At 35.4% G+C, this 20,968-nt stretch overlaps 1 protein-coding gene across 6 annotated transcripts in view; it reads right to left on the bottom strand.

Moving 5' to 3' along the window:
- MEF2A (myocyte enhancer factor 2A) overlaps positions 1 to 20,968 on the bottom strand; it is a 163,138-nt gene that overhangs the window by 124,317 nt on the left and 17,853 nt on the right. For 5 of the 6 annotated variants that reach the window (XM_042941138.1, XM_042941140.1, XM_042941135.1 and 2 more), the window contains exon 2: positions 3,678 to 3,763. The exons of the other annotated variant lie outside the window; for it this stretch is intronic. The gene's annotated coding sequence lies outside the window, so the exon portion shown is untranslated. The remainder of the gene's footprint in view (positions 1 to 3,677; positions 3,764 to 20,968) is intronic. 6 annotated transcript variants of the gene reach the window in all.

The raw sequence follows: 20,968 nt of genomic DNA, 5'->3' as shown, positions 1-20,968 counted from the left end.
ACAAACCAATACCTACTATGAACACGGATGATAAAAAAAAGTTAATGAAGTTTTAGCAATGAATCCAGCAATATATAAAGTATAACGAATCATGACCAAGTGGGGATTATCTCAAAAATGCATGATTCCTTGGTATGCTATTCAAAAAAAATCAATGTAACTAACTACATTAACAGATAAGAAGGGGCGGGGGGGAATGTGATCATCTCAATAAATACAGAAACGCTGTTTGGTAAAAATTCAATACCCATTCATGATAAGAAAAAAAATTCTCAGCAAGCTATGAATAGAAGAAAACTTAATCTCATAAAGGGTATCTGTTAAAAACCTATAGCTAACAACATACTTAATGGTGAAAAACTGAATGTTTTTGACCTAACATCAGGAATAAGGCAAGAATGTCAGCTTACCACTTCTATTCAACATTGCATGGGGACTACTGACTAGACAATGCAATAAAGCAAGCAAAAAAATAAAAGGTATAAAAAATTTAAAGGAGCAAGTAACAGTCTTTAATTCACAGACAAGATCTACACAGAACATGATCTACACAGAACATTTGAGGACTATAAAAAATGCCACTAGAAGTAATAATTAGCAGAATCACAAATTACAAAGTTTAACACAAAATTAATCAAAAGTCTACATACTAACAATAAACAACTGAAAACTGATTTTCTTTACACTACCACTTACAGTAACATAAAAATATAAAATAGGGATTAATTTAACAAAACAGGTGTAATAACTTTACATTGAAAACTCGGCTAAGTAAAACAAAAGATGATGCAAACAGGGAGAGGTACCAAGTTCATGCATCAGAAGACTCAACATCTTTAACAGGTCAATTCTCCCCAATGTAGCCTCTAGGATAAAAGCACGCACAATCAAAATCCCATTAAGCTTTTCTGTAAAAATTGACAAGCTGATTCTAAAATACACAGAAAGAGGGGCGCCTGGGTGGCTTGGTCAGTTAAGCATCCGACTTCGGCTCAGGTCATGATCTCACGGTCCGTGGGTTCGAGCCCCGCGTCGGGCTCTGTGCTGACAGCTCAGAGCCTGGAGCCTGTTTCAGATTCTGTGTTTCCCTCTCTCTCTGCCCCTCCCCTGTTCATGCTCTGTCTCTCTCTGTCTCAAAAATAAATAAACATTAAAAAAAATTAAAATAAATAAATAAATAAATAAAATAAAATAAAACACACAGAAAGAAATGGAAAGGATGTAGAGTATAAAAACAACTTCGAAAGAGAAGAACAAAGTTGGGAGGATTTACATCACCCAATTTTAAGACTTACTATATAGCTACAGTAACCAAGATAGTGCAGTATTGCCATAAACAGATACACAGATCAATAAAATGAACAAAGTTTTAAAATAAACCGTTGATTTTTAACAAAGGTGCCTAGGTAATTCAACAGAGAAAATTATAATATTTACAAAATTGCTTCTGGAAAAATTTGACTTTCATACACAAAGAAATAAATCTTACCCCTTACCTCATACCATATACAAAAATTAACTCAAAGTGTATCACAAACCTAAAATGTAAGAGCCCAAAACAGTTCAAATACATGAGGGAAAGGAAGAGAGGTAGAAAAAGTTTTGCCCAATCTCTGTGCCAACCTCTCCAATTTCTACTCCAAATTAGGGCAGAACTATAGGGAAAATCCCTGATCTGAAGCCCTTCAGTCAGCATATGAATCTATTCAAAAGGAAGGAGCATCTCCCATCTAGGTACTCAGAACCTTAGGTACTCCTAAGCAAGTAGTTATTAATTCAAGCACAACCCTCAGAGCCATAAAAGCCTGCCATGAAGAATAAAAAACTGTATACATCCATAAAGCCTAGTGGAGGAAGCATCATAAAGGATTCCCTAAAGCTTAAACAGGACCCAAAATACATGTGATAGAGCCCCAAAATACAACAGCTTAAGTTATGCCCACAGCCATCCCTGAGGTTCACAGAAGGTGCAAAGTTCTTAATTATAGGCATCAATCAGAATGGCTAAATTCCTATAGTGCTGTAACTCAAATCACAGAGTTTTGAGCAGTTAGTGGACAAAAGAAATGTAAATAAGGTGAAAAAGAGAAAAAACCAATATTCAAAGATTTTCAGAAAACTAAAAAAGATTATATTTAAAAATATGAATTAGACTACACTATTCCCATTCTGCCTGTGTGTGTCCAAGTTCTGGACTAAGAAGGATACTTTGATTCAACTGAAAAAATAATGCCTTTTCTCCCAGTTCCCCCTACTGAAAGATAGCATTAAAAACCTCTCCTCAGTCAAGATTTACAAGAAAAATATATAACCATAAGAAACTAGTATCAGAGTAAAGTACTTTAACAAAGAACTCATTTTCATTTTGCAAGTTCATAAAAGTTTTTTACATCACTTAATTCTCAAAAAAAATTTACACTTTAAATAGCAAAATTATTTCTTAAAACAAGTACAAAAAAAAATGTTAAGTACTACCCCCCTGCAGTTTTTACTGACATAATCATCAGGCATGATCAACGATATCTAATATTTAAAATGTTAATGTTGGGCTGCCTGGGTGGCTCAGGTGGTTGGGCATCTGACTTTGGCTCAGGTCATGATCTCACGGTCAGTGAGTTCCAGCCCCGCGTCAGGCTCTGTGCTGACAGCTCGGAGCCTGGAGCCTGCTTCAGATTCTGTGTCTCCCTCTCTCTCTGACCCTCCCCTCCCTGCTCACTCTCTGTCTCTCTAAAATGAATAAGTGTGAAAAAATAAAAAATATGTACTTTATAAAATGTTAATGTTGACTTAAAACACAAAAACTACAGATGTAACATACCGGAACCATTAACAAAGACCACTCCAAGTTTTTAAAAGTCAAATAGCCAACTCCAGGGCTTTGCAAATATGGGCCTATGATTTAAGGTGGCAGGGGTGCCTGGGTGGCTCAGTGACTTGGTTTTGGCTCAGGTCATAATCTCAGCATCATGTGATAGAGCCCCAAGTCGTGCTCCACAGTGAACTCAGAGCCTGCTTGGGATTCCTCTCTTCCTCTGCCCCTCTCTCCTGCTCCCACTATCTCTCTCCCTCTCTAAAAAATAAAAATTAAAAAAAAAAAAAATGTTTAAGGTGACAAATTCAAAGTAACAAACAGAAGCCTGCATTTAAAAAAAAAATCTCCTACCTCTGCTTAGTTTTTTTCTTTCATCCTTCCTAAGGAATTTCAAGAAACATGGCTAGATTTTCTCGCTTTGTCTTTCATCTGAATATCTTTCTCAGCTAATGTCTAACTCAGATCCTCAAACCCTCCCTTTCTCCTATTTATTGTCACAGTAAATATGGACTACTTACTTTAGAATTTTTTTCTTTTGTGCTTGCTTTGGCAGCACATATACTAAAATTGGAACGACAGAATTTTTCTTTTTTTAAGTAAAGGTAATTGATATGGAAGATGAAGTAGGTAAGATGAAAAAGTGTGGGATTATCTTGGCAATACCAGAAAAAATATATGAGAAACTGTCACTGTATAATACAATAAACTCCAAGTAGACTTTACAAATTTCCTTAATTCATCTACAATAAACCTCAAAATAAACTCCAAAAAGACTGCAATTCAAAGCTCACAAGACAGTCTGATTTTAAAAAAAGAAAAAATTCAATTATTTACTTCATAACATAGAAAAATGAAAATGTCTTACTAGAAATGATGTATCAGCAAAAAAGTGCACTTAATATGATCCTTGCAGAAAACTCTTCTTTGTTCCTTTTTCACAAAAGGCAATTCCTTAATAAAGAAAAAAATATGAGATGGGTTAGTAAGTGTTAACTCTAAAAAAGAATTAAATATACATTTCATCATTATAAATTCCAACTCTCAACACTATATGTCTGGCAGATAGCACCACAAACACATACTGAATAATGGAAAAATAATTTATTGAAAGTAATTTGTTGCATTTGTCTAATAAAAACATAATGCTGGCCAATTGAGAATTTCTAATGTCACTAACCCATTTTTTTCAAGAAGTATTACTTAAATGTTCAGTGATATTCTATGTACTGCTAGATTCACAAATTGGCTTCCTAGGTCCCATTTTCCTATCCTCCACTTATTTTGATATGCTTTACATTTACTTGCTTATATTTATATGCTTATACTTATTATATTTACTGAATATATGTTTTACTAAAAGAGCTGAAAGTAGTCATTGTATTATGTTCTCATTTAGAAAATTGTCAAAGGGTCAGTGACTTGCATTGCCATAAAATACGTTTGTATTCAAATACAATGTGTATACTTGTAGCTTTCACTATCTTTTAAAGGGAACGATGGAATGAACATAATGAACATGAAATACCCAAAATGAACATTAAACTCATCACTGTCAATAATTCACATTTAAAAAAGGAACACTGGGGGCGCCTGGGTGGCTCAGTCGGTTAAGCAGCTGACTTCGGCTCAGGTCATGATCTCACGGTCTGTGAATTCGAGCCCTGCATCGGGCTCTGTGCTGACACCTCAGAGCCTGGAGCCTGTTTCAGATTCTGTGTCTCCCTCTCTCTGACCCTCCCCCATTCGTGCTCTGTCTCTCTCTGTCTCAAAAATAAATAAACGTTAAAAAAAAAATATTTTTTTGAAATAAAAAAGGAACACTGGTCAATACTAACTACTGGATTAGTGCATAAGGAATAATCCAGTTTGCTTGGAATAGTAGGAAGGCAGTTAGGTAAAAAAGGGAAAGACGGTAAAAGCACCCACCCGCCTTCCTCACCCAGACTGGCCAGGATCAATTACGATGCTAATCCAATAACTTAGAATTCCATGACTGGGTAATTCTACCAACCCCCAAATAAATCTGTTACATCAAATAAAAACAGTAATTTATCCAAAGAAATACCAGTTTTTGAATCTGATTCAGCAATATTAATTATTATGATACAGCAATTTTGTTTCTATTTGAAATGAATACCTCCTCTAGAGCTGGGGAAAAACACAAACTGCCAAATATTCTTTTTGTATTAATGAATTAAGTATTAAAGGCTTGAACTTTAAAACACACAGACTTTTTTTTTTTGCAAGGTTAAAAGGAGCTTGATTTAAAAAGCCATTTCAGCTTTTAATTACACCGAAATGTAGAAAAAACCTCCTTAAATACAGTTTCATCACCAACCAACTTCTATAATCCAGAAATCCAAAATGAAACTATTTTTCATGAATCCTCGATCTAAACAAAACTAAACATTTTTAAATGTATTTCAACACTAGCTTTGTGTGTCACAGAAGAAACTAAGGTTTAATTGGTTATTTACTGTCAAATTGCTAAACACAAATTTGATACATTCTGGTATATTTTCTTGTATCAAAAATTCACTCTCAATTCTATAAATGAACCGTTATTAATGATTTGAGTTTTGTACACAGTTCTCAAATAGTTTCTTAAAGAAAATATTCCAAAAATCAAGTTCTTTTACTATAATCTATAATGAAACGCACTCTTACCCTCAAAATAAAACCAAAACTAAAATGCTAGTGCTAGTTATCATTAAATTTCATATACTGAACTCCAAATCTCATTGCTTCTGTCCAGACAAGAGCTAGATAACCTGTACCTCCAACTGCTATCACTCCCAAATCTGGTTCCAACCAACCTCCTAGCCCCCTCCATTTCTAATTAACCAACATTGTTGTTAACCTGGACTACAAGCCACGGCCCAAAATGCCAAGCTCTGTAATTCTGTTCAAGTTTTTACCTCTGCTGGAAAAAATCTTCCCCTGTCTCTAAAACAAATCTTTCCCAGTTTAATGGCATCTTCTGTGATAGCAACCTCAAGAATACCCTTACCATCAACATCACTTCCAGGGGGCAAAATTATTACAATTAGTTCTGTATCAGTATCTTCTATTATACTCTATGCCTTTTTTTAGAGAAGGAACTTCATTCATTTTTGTATCTCCAATATCTAGTCAATAACTAGGATACAATTCAATATAATCTATTCAGAAAATATTTACTGAGCATCCAATATATTCCAGGCACCTTTCTAGGTGATAGGGATAAGTCCCTATATCTATGCCTGACCTCATGGAGCTTACATTCTACTGGGGAAGAACTACAATACACAGTGAATGAGGAATATATTATTGTATATAACAGGTTAGAAGAAAGTCCTTGAAAAGAAAAAAACAGAGCAAGGAATTAAGTAAGATCATAGGGAAGGGATTAAAATTTCAGAAAAGGTATCCAGGGAAGACCTAATGGGGTGATGATAATAAAAGCAACTGCAACAGCAGCAGCAGCAACATTTGAGTATTTATCATATACTAATCAGTATCCTAACTGCTTTAATGTATAACAGAGGTAAAGCCAACAATAATCTATTATCCTTAAAAGGAAATTGAAATAGGAGTGCCTGGGTGGCTCAATCAGTTAAGCTTCAACTTCAGCTCAGGTCATGATCTCATGGTTCATGGGTTCTAGCCCCACGTTGGACTCTGTGCTGACGGCTCAGAACCTGAAGCCTGCTTCAGATTCTGTGTCTACTTCTCTCTCTGCCCGTCCCTCGCTTGCGCACACTCTCTCTCAAAAATAAACATTAAAAAAATAATAAAATAATTTTTAAAAAAGGAAACTGAAATACTAAGAAGGTACCTGCCAAGGTCACATAGCTAAGTTAGTCAAATGGTGTCGCTGGGATTTGAATCCAGGCATGCTTTTAAACAGCTGAACCCAGTTCATGCTTTTGTTAAATGAATTAAATACATGACAAAAATAAATGCATCCTGTATACAGCAATGGATTCAAAAGACAGAAAAGCAAATCTCAATCTCAGAGGATGGATATATTTGAGCAGCTTCAGTACATCAATACCTATATATGACAGGTACCCTGACAAATACAGGTGGGTGCTTGCATAAACAAGAATAATATATACTGATAATTTCTCAATAACTTTTAAAGTAAGACTTATATTTCCATATGATAATTACCAGAACTAAAACTTAAGACAGTATCACAAAAATCACATGGATAGGTCATAAAAAAAAAAAAGAAAAAACTTTAAAGAAGTACTCTGAAACAAATGAAACCTTTGAAGACACTATCATTTTAATAAAGGTTAAATGTCAAATATCGTAATTTATGCTGTGGCACAAGTCATTATCAACTTCCAATTTCCCATATTAACAAGAAGAGTTAAATGAAATGACTGAGATTCAAATTCCTCTTTTCAAATATCTCTACTACATTTTATGAAGCAAACAGGTAACACCTAATACAACTGCTGGTAATAACTGAAGACCTGAATGACCCAAGATAATTTGCTCCCTAATGCCTATCTCCTGCTATATTAGCTTGTTAATTAAATGCTTAATCAGTGAATGCCAATAAATTAGAAAGCAAAATGAAACCAAAGTGCTATCAGACATGGTATTAACATTCCTAGTTTCAAGTCTTAAGCACCTAAATTCCTAAGCATTCCTAGGAATCCTAAGGATTCCTAAAATCCTCTAGTCTTGATTTAAAAAAATATAATTATGAAGAAAATTATGGCTTTATGTTTGAAGTTATCAAAATTTCACTGGATACCTCTGATCTGAGCATAATGAGTGTCTAAGATAAGAGGTTTTGGGGAGCCTGTGTGGCTCAGTTGGGTAAGCATCCGACTTCAGCTCAGGTCATGATCTCATGGTTCGTGAGTTGGAGCCCCACATCGCGCTTGGTGCTGACAGCTCAGAGCCTGGAGCCTGCTTCAGATTCTGTATCTCCCTCTCTCTCTGCCCCTCCCCACTCACCTCTGTCTCTCTTTCTCTCTTTCAAAAATATATAAACATTAAAAAAAAAAAAGAGATTTCTATATGAAAACAAACAGCTTTAAAATCAATCCCGATGAAGAGAAAAATGAAACAGGACAAAAAACTTATCTACATCTATTTATCTATAAAGTACAAATAAATATATATATATAACAGTCTGTAAACACAATAAGTACTGCATATTTGCTCAAATATTAATTTCATTTTGTAATGAAAACTTAGGTTCAGCATCACTGGCATTTTTAATTCAAGCGAGGGTCAGCTCTCACACATGGGCATCAAACTATTCACGCCTTAATAAGATTTTCAGTACCAGCCATGATGTAGTAACTAAGTACCAGACATGCTCTCCCAATAAACTCAACTAGAAAACTGATCAGATATATAAAACTGGACACCAAGCAGCTAAGCACTGTGATACCTGAGAAAAGAAAAAGCGTCCCCTCAAATAGCTGTATGCAAGGTGTCAGGAGGGCTCTGCAGGAATGGGAAGCCAAGTATAATATCGTGGACTTAGTAAAAGAAACAGACATCGAAATTTCGGAAGACTGAAGTAATGGAAATTTGAAAGGCACAGTAGCAGGGAGGATGGAGTTTAAGAACAGAAAGCACTCCTGAAATCTGTAGAGGAGTTTCTAGAGCAGCTCTGCCCAAAAGAAACAACATGAACCTAAAATGTAATTTTAAATTGTCTAGCACATACATTTTAAAAGTAAAATGAGGGGGGCACCTGGTTGGCTCAGTCACCCGACTCTTGATTTCAGCTCAAGTCATGATCTCACAGTTCATGGGTTCGAGCCCCGCATTGGGCCCTGTGCTGACAGCACAGAGCCTGCTTAGGCTTCTTTCTCCCTCCCTCTCTCTCTCTCTCAAAATAAATAAATAAACTTAAAAAAAAAAAAAGTAATATGAAGCAGGTAAAACTAATTTTAACACAATTCATTTAACCCAATGTGCTCAAAATATTATCATCTCAGGATATAACTGATATAAAAAAGATATTTTACATTCTTTTTTTTCCCATAAGTTCTTGACAGTGTGTTTTACACTTACAGCATATTTAAATTGGAACTAACCACAATTCAAGCTCTCAATAGCCACAATGTGGCTAAATGCTACCATATACTCCACAATTGTTGAATAAAAACCTGTGCATGGTAAAGTGAAACTCTACAAGGTCAGGCAAGGAATAATGATCAGGCAGGCTCAAAAGTTCTCAAAGATTACATAAGACTGGGGGATGTGTAAGTTTCAACCAAAAAGGAGAAAAACCCCACTGAAACCTGGGGCAATCAGTAGAAATTGAAGCACAATTATCACTTAGTAGCTGTACTAAACTACTTCTAGAGCAAAGGCTACACTAGACCTGCCAGAACAAAGCTTAAAAACAAGCCTCAAAAGGTTCAAACAGATCTACAAGAAATGTAACACCCTGCCAAAACAAAATTAAAATCTCTCCAGGGGAAATCAACAAATCCAGACAACAGTGTGATGAATGTCCAAGAGTCAATCAAAACTTACTAAACATAAGAAAATGGAGAAATGCATGACACATACTAGGGGGAAAATCTGACAGAAGAAACAGACCCAGGAACAAAAGAGATTAAATCTTTGAAGACATAAACTTTAAAATATTATGTTTATGGGGCTCTGGGTGGCTCAGTCGGTTAAGCATCCGACTTCACCTCAGGCCGCGATCTCTCAGTTTGTGAGTTCCAGTCAGGCTCTGTGCTGACAGCTCAGAGCCTGGAGCCTGCTTCAGATTATGTGTTTCTGTCTCTCTCTGCCCTTCCCCTGCTCACACTCTATCTCTCAAAAATAAATAAAACAAGAAAGAAAGAAAGAAAGAAAGAAAGAAAGAAAGAAAGAAAGAAAGAAAGAAAGAAAGAAAGAAAGAAAGAGAAAGAAAGATATGTATGAAAGGATTTGAAGAAAAAAACTATTTTTTAAAGAATCAATAAATGTTTAAATATGAGAAATGTAGTATCTCAAATAAAAAACCAACTGGATAGATGTAGCAACAGATTAAAACAGTGCAGGAAAAAAAGACCCCTAACTTGAAAATATAAAAACAGAAAGCAAAGAAAAAAAAAAAAAGAAACAAACAAAAAATAGCATCAAGTACCTGTGGGAATATCAAGGGCAGTCTAAAAATGGTATAACTAGAGTCCTGGAGGGTTGGGGAGACAGAAAAAATATCTTAAGAAATAAGGACCAAAGAATTTCCAAATTTGACAAAAACTAAACCCATATTCAAGAGACTCAGTGAACAAAAAACAGGTTAAGCACAAGAAAAATCACACCAATTCATATAATAACGAAACTGCTGAATTCCAGTAATATAGACAAAATCTTAAAAGCAGCCAAAGTGGGGGAAAGACACATTACAAACAGAGGAACGAAGATAAGAATTACCAGGCTCTTTGTCAAAAACAATACAAACAAGTTTAAAACAAAGAAAAAAAGCCTTTGAAGTGCTACAAAGAAAAAAAAAAAAACCTGCAAATCAAAATCTATACAAAGCAGTAATATGCTTCACAAAGGGCAAATAAAGACATTTTAAGACAAACAAAAGCTGAGAATGTGTCACCAGCAGGTATGCACTACAAGACTGAAAATTCTTCAGGAAGAAAAAGGATAACAGAATTATACAAGAGAGGGAACCCTAACGTAAGCTATAAACTTACTTAATAAAAATGTACCAGGGGCACCTGGGTGGCTCAGTTGGTTAAGCATCTGACTTCAGCTCACGGATCTCATGGGTTCGAGCCCTGCATCAGGCTCTGTGGTGACAGATCAGGGCTGGAGCCTGCTTCAGATTCTGTGTCTCCCTCTCTCTCTCTGCCCCTCCCCTGCTCATGCTCTGTCTCTGTCTCTCAGAAATAAATGTAAAAAAAATAATAAAAAAAATTTTTTTTAATGTACCAATACTGACTCACTAACTGTAACAAATTTATCACACCAGTGCAAACTGTTACTAACAGGGGACACTGGGGGCCAAAGCAAAAGGGAGAATAGGGGAAAGGAAAGAGGAAAGTATATGGGAACTCTGTACTTTCAGCTCAGTTTTTCTGTTCTAAGAAATAAGTTTATTAATTAAAAAAGAAACAGCAGAGGGTACCTGGGTGGTTCAGTCAGTTAAGCGTCCAACTCTTTGGTTTCAGCTCAGGTGATGATCTCATGGTTTGTGGATTTGAACACAGAGCCTGCCTGGGATTTCCCCCTTTCCTTTCTCTGCCCCTCCCCTGCTAGCTCTCTCTCAGTATAAACAAACTTTAAAAAATTAGATTAAAATAAAATAAAATAAAATAGAAATAGAAATAGATAGAAACTTACTTCCACACAAAGGAAGAACAAAAATGTGAAATGTTTACCATCTATTTTCTTATCTTTAATTTTTAAAAAGATATTTGATTGTGTAAAGCAAAAGTGGCAGTAGCATACAATAACCTGTAGAATAAAATCACAAAAATAGCACAAAGAATGAGAGGGAAAAAACTGAAAGTACACTGTACTAAGGATCTTTCATTATTCATAAAGTGATAAGTTCAAGATGCAAGCTGTAAAACCCTAGAGCAACTACTAAAAAAGAAACTAATAAAACTAATAAGCCAAGAAAGAGGTAAAATGAAATGCTAAAAAATAAGCAATCCAAAAAAAGGAAAACACAAAACAGAAAAAAATTTAAAAAAATATAACAATAGACTTAAATCCAACTGTGTGAATAATGATATTAAATATGTATGATCTAAATGTCCCAATTAACAGGTAGAGACTATGACACTACACTGGAAGCAGAGACTGTCATACTGGATAAAGAGATGTACCCCACTTTAAATATGATATAGATAGATCAAGCATAAAATACGAAAGGATATACCATACAAACATTAATCACAAGAAAGGTGGAATACCTATATTAATAACAAACAAAGCAGGTCACAATGGAACGTATCTTACCAGGTATAAAGGGACATACATCATAATGCTTAATGTGTCAATTTATCAGAAATACAAAGTAATCCTAAATGTTTATTCAGTCAATAGCAGAGTTTCAAAACATGTGAAACACTGACAAAATTAAAAGGAGAAATAGATAAAATTATAATTATAGCTAGAAATTCAACAGTCTCTCACAATTAGTAAAACAAGCAGAGAGAAAATCAGTAAAGATATATAAACCCTGAACAACACTATGAACCAGTGGAGTTGTTCATGTCTCTTGGTATAGTCAATAAGAGAGAATTTATGCTGGACCATAAAACAAGACACATAATAAATTTATCAGAGCTGAAATCACATGAAAGGTTTTCTTTTTGAAGATCTGATTTGCTTTATTAAAGGATTCATAAATGGAGCGGCATCTCATCCAGCAAGCAGAGACACATTCCCCAGAAAGTGTTTTCAGACCACAAAAGAATTAATGACCAGTAATAAAACTACATTGGAAAATTCCCCAGTTATTTGTAAATTAACACATTTCTAAATAACCCATAGGTTAAAGAACTCATGAGGAAAATTTAAAAACACGTGGAACTAATGATAATAAAAACACATACCTAATTACATAGGGTGGAGCTAAGGATGCTTGGAAATTTATATCTTTTAAGTATTTACGTTTGAATAGAATCAAGGTTTAACATTGGTGTTTTAAATTAGTTCCACCTTAAGAAGGTAGAGAAAAAGAACATTAAACTAAAAGCAGAGGTAAAGAAATAATAAAAGTAGCAATTGGTGAAATGGATGACATAAAGAAAGAAAGAAAGAAAGAAAGAAAGAAAGAAAGAAAGAAAGAAACCAAAAGTTCGTTCTTTGAAAAGAACCCCTAGCTAGGCTGGTCCAGAAAAGAAGAAAGAAGACACAAATTACTAACATTAGAACTGAAAGCGAATACATTACTACAGATATTTCAAACATTAAATGCACATTAAGTTTGTAGTAAATACAATTTTTTGCCAATAAGTTTGACAAGTTAAATGAAATAAATGAAATTCCTTGAAACATGCACATTATCAAAACAGACACAAAAAGAAAGCCTGAATAATCCTCCAATTCAGAAATTTTAATTCAAAATCAAAAGGCTTCCCACAAAGAAAATTCCAGACCCAGATGGCTTCCCTAGTGAATCCCTTAAACATCTACAATATCAGTCTTACACAAACTCTTTTAGAAAACAGAGGAAAAAGAAACACATTCTAACATATTTAATAAGGCCAGAATAATCCTGACACCACAGCAAGGCAAGGCAAAGAAAATACATACTAATTATCACTCGTTTATATAAGATGCAAATATTATTAATAAAATATAAGCAGGTCATATCCAGCAATATATAAAAAGTTAAATATCAATATAAATGGGGTTTGTCTTAGGAATGCAAGGTTGGTTTAGTTACATTGGTAACTTACTGTATTAACATATTAAAAAAGAAAAAGTGATTAATTTCAAGAGGTAGAAAAAATATCTGTGCATGACTAAATACCCATTTGTGGGGCAGTAGAGGGGAACACCTCTCAACAAACTAGGACTGAAGGAATCTTTTTCAACCTAATGAAAGTCATCTACAAAAACCTACAGCTAATGATAAAGGGCTGATTTTATTTTTCCTGTATGATTATAAACAAAGGATGCACACGCTCACTATTTCTACCATTTTACTAAAGATCTCAATAACTACAATACAACAGGGAGAAAAAAAAGGATCTAGATTGGAAAGGAAAGAAAGAAAACAGCTTCTACTCACATATGATATGACAACATATATAGGAAATCCCAAAAAACCTACAATAAAGTGGCTGGAAGTAAAAATGGGTTTTTCAAGGGTACAGGATATAAGATCAATATTCTTTATATAAAGATTGTAATGTATTTTTTTTTAAAGTAGGCTCCATGCCCGACATGAGGCTTGAACTTACAACCATGAAACTGAGTTACATGCTCTACCGACTGAGCCAGCCTTAGATCTATAGTTTTTAAATCAAATTTCTATATACCAATAATGACAAATGCACAGTTACACTTTTTAAAAATACTATTCAAGGGTGCCTGGGTGGCTCAGTCAGTTAAGTGTCCAACTTCGGCTCAGGTCATGATCTCATGGCTCTTGGGTTCGAGCCCCACATCGGGCTCTGTGCTGACAGCTCAGAGCCTGGAGCGTGCTTCGGATTCTGTGTCTCCCTCACTCTCTCTGCTCCTCCCCACTCATGCTCTGTCTCTCTCTCTCTCTCAAAAATAAACAAACATTTAAAAAAATGTTTTAATACATAAAAATAAAAATACCATTCATCTTAGCATCAGACGTATGAAATATTTAAAGACAAATTGAACAATATATGTGCAAGACTATTATCCTGAATACTAAAAAACACTGAGAGAAATTAAGGAAGACATAAAAAAAAAAAAGGAACAATCATGTTCACAGATCCATACACTTAATATTACTATGATACTGCTTCTCTGCAAATTGATTTACAAATTCAAAACAATCCCAATCAAAATCCCAGCAAGTGTTCTTGCAGAAATTCACAATTAAAAATTTATAATACAGGGGCGCCTGGGTGGCTTAGTGGGTTAAGTGTCCAGTTTCGGCTCCAGTCACAATCTCGTGGTTTGTGAGTTCAAGCCCCACATCGGGCACTGTGCTGACACCTCAGAGCCTGGAGCCTGCTTCAGATTCTGTGTCTCCCTCTCTCTCTGCCTCTCTCCCGCTGGTGCTCTGTCTCTGTCTCTCTCAAAAATAAACAAACATTTAAAAAAAATTATAACATAACTAAAACAATTTTGAAAACAAACAAAAGTTGGAAGATACAGCACAATGTTAAAACACACACACACACACACACACACACACACACACACACACACCCCTAAATCAAAGGAATAGAGTGCAGAAGTAAATCCACACACATATGGTCATTTGATAGTCAACAAAGGCACTAAGGTAATTAAAATGAAAAAGCCTTATCAACAAATGGTACCAGAACAAATTAATGAATCTTGATATTACCTCACTAAAATTACTACCACTCACTAAAATTAATTCAAAATGTTTCACAGACCTATGTGTAAAAACGAAACTATAAAACCTCCAGAAGTAAACACAAGACAAAAAATTATTACTGCCCCATGTAAAGCAAAGATTTATCAGACATACCACAAAAAGGCAAAATTGACAATTTTAGAAGGTCAACAAGCAGTACTTTATCAAAATTAAAACCTTGTTCTCTTTGAAAGACAACATTAAGGAGATAAAAATCAAGCCACATACTCAAAGAAACTAGCCAAAGTAAAATAATGAAAATAAGAAAAAGACTTCTATCTAGAATGTATAAAAATCTCTTACAGTTCCGTCATTAGAAGACAAAAAACCCAATTAAAAATGGGCAAGGGGCACCTGGGTGGCTCAGTTGGTTAAGCATCTGACTCTTGATCTTGACTCAGCTCATGATCTCCTGGTTTGTGAGTTTGAGCCCCATGACAGGCTCTGTGCTAACAGCGCAGAGCCTGCCTGGGATTCTGTCTCTCCCTCTCTCTGCTCCTCCTCCACTCTCTGTTTCTCTCAAAATAAACTTGAAAAAAATGGGCAAAAGACTTGAACATTCACCAAAGAAAACAAATGAATACCCAGTAAGCAAATGACAAATGTTTAATATCTTTACTCATCAAAGAAATGCAAAATAAAACTGTAACAAAATGCCAGTATATACCCACTAAAACGGCTAAACTTAAAAAAACTGACAATGCAGGGGCGCCAGGGTGGGTCAGTTGGTTGAGTGACCGACTTTGGCTCAGGTCATGATCTCACAGTCTGTGACTTCGAGCCCCATGTCGGGCTCTGTGCTGACAGCTGGGAGCCTGGAGCCTGCTTATGATTCTGTGTCTCCCTCTCTCTCTGCCCCTCCCCCACTCATGCTCTGTCTCTGTCTCAGAAATAAATAAACATTAAAAAAAAATTAAAAAAAAAGAAAAGCTGACAATGCAAAGTGTTGAAGATATGGAGAAACTGCAACTCTCATTGCTGGTGAACTGTAAAATCGTATTACTTTGGAAAACAGTTTCAGTTTCTTATAAGGTAAAACATACACTTATGTGACCCAGAAATTTCATTCTTTGGTATTTATCCAAGAAAAATGGAAACATAGGTCTACACAAAGGCTTATACTCAAATGCAAGAGTAGCTTTATTCATTATAGCTCCAAATTTGGAGTGTCCAAGCAAGATGAATGGAGAAACTGGTCTAGACATATAATGAAATGCTAGGCAACTCTAAAAACAAACTACTCAAACTACTCAAACTACACACAAACATGGATGAATTGCAAAAACATTATGGGGGGGGGGGGCGGGGAGGAGCCAGCCACTGGTATCATTTAATATCTGATACTAGAACTGGGGAAAAAATTACTTAGGCCCTAAAAAAACAGATTTATAAACAAATAGATACTAAGTCACAAGAAAAATCTTTAAGTCAATAAAACTTCACAGAAGGAAGCATTTAAGAAAGTGATTCTAAGCAGGAGACCAGGGACTATTCCAATTAGAGGAACTAAGGAAAGATGACACAAACATGAGTAGGTATCAACAAAAAGAGCAAAACAGAGTGTAGGGTGGACAGATGGGCAGAACACAATTACGCACTACCTTGAAAACAGGCAAGCACTTGAATTTAATATGACAAAAAATGCAAAGATAAGAGAAAGGCCAGACTATCCTCTCAACTAGGATAACGCACAATTCCCACCTCAATGCTAAGTAAGGTTACAAAGCTGGGTTCATATACAGTCCACTAAAACACAACCTATTACATTCTTAGTGGACAAAGAAGATAGTATTGTGTCATCATGCAATAGTATACTAATGCCAAGAAATGCCCATTTTCCTCCTTGACCTTCCACCTTCATCTATTATCCTCCAAACTACCCATGAGGACCAAAATACCTCTTCACACAGCTTCTGTTTTACAAAAATACAAAAGAAAATAACCTTATTAAGAAATAATTAACATACCATATTAATTCACCCACTTAAATAATACACTTGAATGTTTTTTTATATTCCAAGGTATGTGCAACCACTACCACTATCTAGTTCCAGAACATTTTCATCATGCTAAAAGAAATATAGTACTCATTAGCAGTCACTCCCCATTCCTTATCTCCACCTATACCTGCAGCATTTACTTTTGTCTGCATAGATTTGCCTATTTTGTACATTTCACATAAATTAAACCATACAACATATGGTCTTTTGTGGCTTACTTTGCTCAACAATATTTTCAAGATCCATCCACTTTGTACCATGTATCCATACTTAATTCCTTTTTACTGCCAAATAATATTCTATTGCATGGAAATACCACATTTTATTTATTCATTCATCAATTAATGGACATTTGAGTTGTTTCCACTTTTTACCTAATACTATGAACACTAGTACACAAGTTTCTGTGTGAATATATGTGTTCATTTTTTTTTAAGTTTATTTATTTTGAGAGAGAGAGAAAGGGATGGGGGAAGGGAGAAGTGGAGGGGCAGAGACAGAGGGAGAGAGAAAGAATCCATGTTCATCACAGAGCTCAACACGGGGCTTGAACTCATAAACCATGAGATCATGACCTGAGCCAAAATCAAGAGTCGGACGCTTAACTGAGCCACCCAGGCTCCCCTTTACATATTTAGAGTGTCTTCAGATTTTCTTTTCTATAATCTCACTTCATTACAGTAACACCCCCCCCCCCCACAGTGATAGACATACCTGTTGTTATGCCACAGGTATAAATTAGGCACTTTAAGTAATTTACTACGACCTATTTTATTCTCCCATATAACTTACCAACCCCCTCAATCTATAATCAGCAAGATTACTGACAGTTTTCACAATATTTAATATTTATTACATATCTGATAATACTGTCATTCTTCAAGTGAAGGATGTGACCTCTCAAATGCTCAAGTTCCATTTGTTCTACCCCTTAACCTTACCTTAATGGCTAATACTCCCAGTATTCCTTCTCCCAGTTGAGAACCAACAGTCCTCAACTACCCACATTTCAATAACAAGAAGCACATTTTGTCCACACACCAAAACAACAGTAACAAAAAAAGTTTAAAGATCAGCATACTGTAAAATGTGACACTAAGTAGTTAAAATAATAGCCACATAAATACCAGTTTGGTTAAACAGTCTGGTAAACCAGTAAAGTCAAACAGATGTCCATATTAATATAAATGTTGGCCAGAATCTAGAAAAGCTTGGACACTGTGTTCATGATATTCTGCAACTTCCTGAAGTTTTGAACTGGAAGAGGCCTTAGAAAGGTCTTTTTAGCGACCAAATTCTAAAGCTTATAGAAATGAAATGGAATCCAGGTGTAAAATCCAGACTACCAATCTAACCCATATTAAAATAGGATTCTCCCTATTTAAAACAAACAACAAAAACACCTGAACAAATGGAAATGAAGAAATCCAGAAGAAAAGGGCCAAACCTATAAAAGGGATTATGAGATACAAGCTTCTAGTTACAAAATAGGTAAGTCACAGAGATGAAAAATACAGCATAGGTAATAAGATATATCAATAAGATGGTAATAACCATCTTGGTGACAAGATGGTAACTACACCTATCGTGCTGAACACTGAGTAATGTATAGAACTGCTGAACACCTATTGTATACTAGAGCTAATATAACACTGTATGTGAATTGTATTTCAAATATATAAAGTTTCCATTGCAAACAACAAAAAGGGAAAGAAAAAAGGTCTTAAAGTTACCATGAAAGATGGATACCATAACTTGTGATTTCTCTTGAAAGTTATTTGATACCTCTAAAGTGCCTGATTCTGATACCCCTTCTTAAGTGAAAGAGAACGGGGAAAAGTTATAACTACTGCCCTAAGAACTGCACATTATCTACAACATAACCTAGAATAATTGTGGCAATTATAAACTACTATAATACTTTACTTCTCTGCTAAGTAGATCCACGGTTACACGTGTCAAAATTTCATCTCACAGCAGAAAAAAAACGTTAAGAACTACTGATCTGGACCAGAAGGAGTAGAGATGTCTTAAAGGCATCGTTTTAAAAGCCTAGTTGAATCCAGATCCTAGGTTTTACACTTTACAAAGGGTCATTTGAAAGACAGGAATTTAAAGATTCATTTATGGGGCGCCTGAGTGGCTCAGTTGGTTGAGCGTCTGACTTCGGCTCAGGTCATGATCTCGCGGCTTGTGGGTTCGAGCCCCATGTCAGGCTCTATGCTGTCAGCTAGGAGCCTGAAGCCTGCTTCGGATTCTGTGTCTCCTTCTCTCTCTGCCCCTCCCCCACTTGTGCTCGGTCTCTCTCTGTCTCTCAAAAATAAATAAATGTAACAAAAAAATTTTTAAAGATTCATTTACATTTACCAAGAACCTACAAGAAAAGAATGCAGGAACTAACACACCAGCATAAAAATCTTCAATGCAGCATGTATGGGTTTACTGCCCTTAGTATAAGATCAAACATGGTAACTACAGTAAGACAGATACAAAGTACTATTGGATTTCAAAAGAAAAAACTTTTTAATTGGAAAGAACCTGTTTTTTTATGGAGAGCAGAGCCTTGGAAAGGAGACTAAGAAGTGGGATGCAGAAGACACACAGGAAAACAAGAAAAGACATCTTTACCTATGCCTTCTACCTGAAAGGTATGTATCCCCACCAATTCCCTTCAAACAATCAAATTAAAGAATGAGCCTAGCATTGTGCTTTTTAAAAAGTGTTGCTGGGGAGAATTCTTTAAGGAACTAAGCTTTAGTAATGAAAAAAGACACACACATTAGCATCATTATCTTGTATGGGCATATTACAGAAGGCACTGGTTACTTCCATGCTTAAAAACTTTCAACATCTCTTCCTTAACTATAAAAAGCAAAGTCCAAACTGCTCAATATTCAAGATGGTCTCCAATCTGGCCTCAAGCCCTCTTTCCTACTTTACTTCCTTTTTTTTTTTTTTTCCTGTTTATTTATTTTTGACAGACACACAGAGAATGAGCATGGGAGGGGCCGAGAGATGGGGAGACACAGAATCCAAAGCAGGCTCCAGGCTCCAAGCTGTTAGCACAGAGCCCAACATGGGGCTCGAACTCACAAACCATGAGATCATGACCTGAGCCAAAGTCAGATGCCCAACAGACTGAACCATCCAGGCACCCCCGCCACACTTCACTTCTGAAAAGCCTTACTTTTCTTCTGAAAAGCCAAACTAAGTCTGATACATACCTCTAACTTTCCTGTCTTAGTTCCTTTGCTTCAATTGTTTGCTCTATGTGGAGTATCTTCTGTATCTGTGACAATAAAACTTGACATTCAACTCAAATATCAATTCTTCCATGAAGCAGCCCCCCCCATCACTTCTGAACTTTCCTTCCCTGAACTCCCTAATTCATTCACTGAGTCTAAGATTTACACATCACTTGGTAATTAGCACAGCACAGCAATTAGTGGGAATTTTACCCTACCTAAGCCATTATCTCCTAGAAGCAAATAGCTATATCTCATAGGTGTTTTCATTTCAGAACCAATAATATAAAAACAACAGTTAAAGCACTGATAACAGATAAGGGATAGTCCAAAAGAGGGAGTGAAGGATCAGAGCCATGGACATTGCTTTGGGGCTACCATATTTACCAGTCAAAAGAAAAAGGGGAAGACAATAAAAAGAAAATGTACAAAGTGCATGACAAGTCATTAAGATTTGTAGAAACTATGGAAAAACAAATGAAAGCTTATAAATGAGGATCCAAAGACAACTAGGCATAGGTACTGATTGGCTTTTAAACACCATTAGAAAGCCAGGTAGAGAATTCCAAAGATGTATCATTAATAACAAAAGATTTTAATATATATGTAAGATATCTGATGCTTAAAGTCAATACACCTTTCAATCCTGGTTGGTACTTTTATTTTTTAAAAATGTACAGTGACTAGTTCAAACAAGTCCATGTCTACTCCAACAACATGAAATACTGACAAAAAAAACTTGTTAATTCTAGGAAAAGGAATGTTTTAAGGTAATAAATATTTTAAACTGAATTCTAGAACCAACGTAATTCCAACTTTAATTTCTCATGTTAACAAGACAGATAAATAGCATAAAAGACAAAAAACCCAGTAAACTTAGAGTAAACAGACT

Source organism: Panthera leo, chromosome B3 (assembly GCF_018350215.1).
Source record: "Panthera leo isolate Ple1 chromosome B3, P.leo_Ple1_pat1.1, whole genome shotgun sequence".
In the NCBI taxonomy this organism is placed as follows: Eukaryota; Metazoa; Chordata; class Mammalia; order Carnivora; family Felidae; genus Panthera; species Panthera leo.
This window is presented reverse-complemented; position numbering and strand designations above follow the sequence as displayed.